The 3,694-nt window shown below is 35.8% G+C and overlaps 1 long non-coding RNA gene across 1 annotated transcript; it reads left to right on the top strand.

Moving 5' to 3' along the window:
* The first annotated feature begins 484 nt into the window (after positions 1 to 484).
* LOC110916853 lies at positions 485 to 2,359 on the top strand. The gene is made up of 2 exons (XR_002580076.2): positions 485 to 621; positions 1,977 to 2,359. It is a non-coding gene; the product is annotated as an uncharacterized LOC110916853 (long non-coding RNA).
* The last annotated feature ends 1,335 nt before the right edge of the window (positions 2,360 to 3,694 follow it).

Genomic DNA, 3,694 nt, shown 5'->3' with positions numbered 1-3,694 from the left:
AATAACTATTTATCATCATGATTAAGAGGCTGTTTGGCAACTTCTGAGCGGGTAAGTGCTGAACCAGTAAGAGGTCTGAACCATTAAGACCAATTCAGATAAGTAAGGGGTCTGAACCATTAAAATCTAAGTAACATATCTATCAATAGATTTCTAACCCTAAAAATATTAACTTGTAATGTGGAGTGGTTATTCTCAACTTCTCGTTTTGAATTTTAGACTTATGGTACTTTATTTGAAACTTTTTAATGTGATATCGTGTTTTATGGTTACTTTAAAATTTATGTTTCATTTTGATAGTTTTTACATGTTTTTAAAGAATCCGAATCAAATCGAATTTATTCGAATCCGAATTTTTAATCGAATACAATTTAGGTTTTTTATTCGAATACGAATTCGATAAATTTTAATCGAATTCAAATTCAAAAAAGAAAATTTATTCAATTAACTCGATCCAAATAATTCTAAAATTCAATATTGTTCGATGAACATATCTCCTAACAATAAAAGGTGATAAAAATCAAAATCCATGTTATTTAACCCTTGACTAGCCTAGTTGCTGTTCATCATCAACTTCTCTCTTTCTCTCTCTAAAACAGACCGTCATCATCATCCATTAAGGTAAGGTAGGGTTTTACTTTTCTCCATTGATGTATGTATACCTTTACGTCAGCCTTTCAATCACTTCACACAAACCTCTTTCCCTACGCTTCTTTGAATATTCAGTTAGGATAAGCTTAACATTTTGTTTCTAATCTCCTTCGCTGACAATTTCAATTGCATGCGTATATAATATCTTGTTCAATAAACTGTAATTAGGATTTAGGAGAAAACAGAGGTTTTACACTGTTCAGATCTTCGATTTTGCTGTTACGATTCTGTATAATCGCATTGAATTTGTTGTCAAATCTACTGTTAGTTACAAAATTCATGTGTTTAAGCTACGATTTTCACATTATTCCTAGATTTTGTTGTGGATTTCGTATCGATTTTGAAATCTAGAAGAGTTTCTTTGCGATTAGGGTTTAGAAGCATAAAACAGAGAATTGCGTTGTGATTTTGCTAGATTTAGGATTTTTTTTATATTTTAGATTGGAAATTGGTATGGTTTATGCTGTGAATTTGAAATTATTCCTGAATTTAATCATAGAATTCATAGCAGTTTTGAAATATACATAGAATTTGTCTTCGGTTAGGGTTTAGGAGCAAAAAACAGAGAATTATGTTGTGAGTTTGTTAGATTTAAGATTGTTCACATTATAGATTGGAAATTGGTATGTATTGTGCTACGAATTCAACATTATTCCTGAATTTTATCATAGATTTTGTATCAATTTTGAAATCTAGGGGAATTTGTTTTCGGTTAGGGTTTAGAAGCGAAAAACAGATATTCGCGTTGTGATTTTGTTAGATTTAAGATTGTTCACATCTTCGATTGGAAATTGGTATGGATTATGCTTCAAATTTTACATTACTTATAAATTTTATGATAGAGTTCATAGCAATGTTGAAATCTCAGAGAATTCCTTTGTGATTAGGGTTTAGATGCAAATAACAGATAATCACGTGTGATTTTGTTAGATTTAAGACTGTTTACATCTTCAGATAGAAATCGGTATTGCTAATGTTATGAATTTAACATTATTTTCAATTTTATTATTTTATAGTCATGGTTTAAAAAAATGGTTGAGGCGTGTGCCTCAAGGCGAGTCGGTAAGAAAACATGTATGAGGCGTGCCTCATGAATTTGTACGTACGTTTCTGTGTCAATTATTTTATTTTTTGTAAGATATATAACTTTTATACTTATTTTTTAATTACGCCTCGAGGCTCGATTCGGTTCTTTTAAACCTTGATTATAGTCTATAGCAAATTTAAGATAAGTATTCAAAGTTTTCATGCTCTAATTTGAATGTTTCCATTGAACAAATTGTTGAGATCCTAAAATGATATGGCGAATTCGTAACGCATGTCAGGTCACAGCATGGGAAGCAAGACAGACACATGGTCTGATCAATGGGGAACAGGTGTGTTCGACAATGACGAAAAAGATTATGAAAAACAGAATAACAAGAGCAACAACAAGAAGATGGACCAAGTGAAGGCGGTTGCATCAACCGGATTAGTGAAGGCGAAATCTGCAGCCATTGTTGGAGCTCATAAAGTGAAGAAAGGTACCTCCACTGGTTTCAAATGGATCAAGAACAAATGCTCATCTTCTAAGTGAACATATTTTCATCATCGTCGTTCCATCTTGCTTTTATATCAAATGATTTCGTTTTCAGTTTACAAGGACTCTATACATTGCAGAACACATATGGATGATTGATTAACTAGTTCAGTTTTCACATAACCTTTATTTTTGTGCAGTCTTTTACAAGCATAACATATCATGACAATATGTGTGTTCTCTACTTCACTGTTACGGTTTCGATTATTACTTTTTAAGTCGTAATAATCAAATACTTTGAAAACGCACATCCAAACGCCCCCTTAAAGAGGATTTGCATGTTTATGCCAACAAAGCAAGATGACAACACATCTTGTAAAGATGTAGAATCTTGAATAGTGCTCTTTCATTGATGACATCCTTCGCTTTCTAAACCTCGAGCTCGTTTTTATCGGTTGCTCTTCCCTCATTGTTCTCATATAAATGATCTTTTTTGCGTTTTCCCCAAAATCAAAATCTTATATTGAAGAGAGATGCAATATAAGTTTAGGAATTGAGAGTTATATATAGAGGGATATAGAAAGATTCAGGTGGGACATGAGGGTTTTGATGTGCAACTGTGCAAGTTTCAACTTTTTCTTTTTATAATTGTTCAGAGTACAGCCTTTCTAGTTTTTTCTTCATAAAGTCAATATTCACCCATTAATTACTACTGATTTGGGTTCCGTAAGTAATTATAAAACTAAGTCCCATGCTGTCTAGGGGTGTAAACGAGCCGGGCCGAGCCCGAGCTCGACCAGGCTCGAGCTCGGCTCGTTAGGTTTTTATGAAGCTCGAGCTCGGCTCGGTTCGAGCCTACTTCTTTGAGCTCGAGCTCGGCTCGAACTATTTTGAGAACAACCTTAAACGAGCTAAAAGTTCGGCTCGAGCTCACTTCAACGTTGCTTAAACGAGCAAAAGCTCGGCTCATCAATGTTATCATCATTATTAATATATTATATATTTAAAAATTAAAATTTTGTATGGGCTCGTTTAGGCTCGCGAGCCTAAACAAGCTTTGTATTTTAGGCTCGAGCTCGGGCTCGATAACAAAACGAGCTCTATTTCAGGCTCGAGCTCGGGCTCGGGCTCGTTAAGGCTCGGCTCGTTCGAGCTTTTAACCGAGCCGATTACGAGTAGCTCTCGAGCCTCTGGGCTTGTTTACACCCCTAATGCTGTCGGTACCTATTACTCGTTATCCGTCGGGTGTGTGAGTATACAATGCCGGTACCTATTACTCATCATCCGTTGGGTGTGCGAGTAACACACGGACATAGTGCTCTTTCATTGATGACATCCTTCGCTTTCATTGATGCCGGTACCTATGCTCTTCGATCTCGGTGGGGATTCACCGCCATGCAGCCATGGGGCTAGGCTAGCTGCGGAGTTGTAATACTCCGGCGGATGGGAGGTCCGTGCAAATACCCCCCCCCCCCCCCTGGGGGTATGCCCGTCGTGATCTTATCTGGTTAAAAATAGATGTTG

The sequence above is a fragment of the Helianthus annuus genome, chromosome 16, assembly GCF_002127325.2.
Source record: "Helianthus annuus cultivar XRQ/B chromosome 16, HanXRQr2.0-SUNRISE, whole genome shotgun sequence".
Classification (NCBI taxonomy): Eukaryota; Viridiplantae; Streptophyta; class Magnoliopsida; order Asterales; family Asteraceae; genus Helianthus; species Helianthus annuus.
This window is presented reverse-complemented; position numbering and strand designations above follow the sequence as displayed.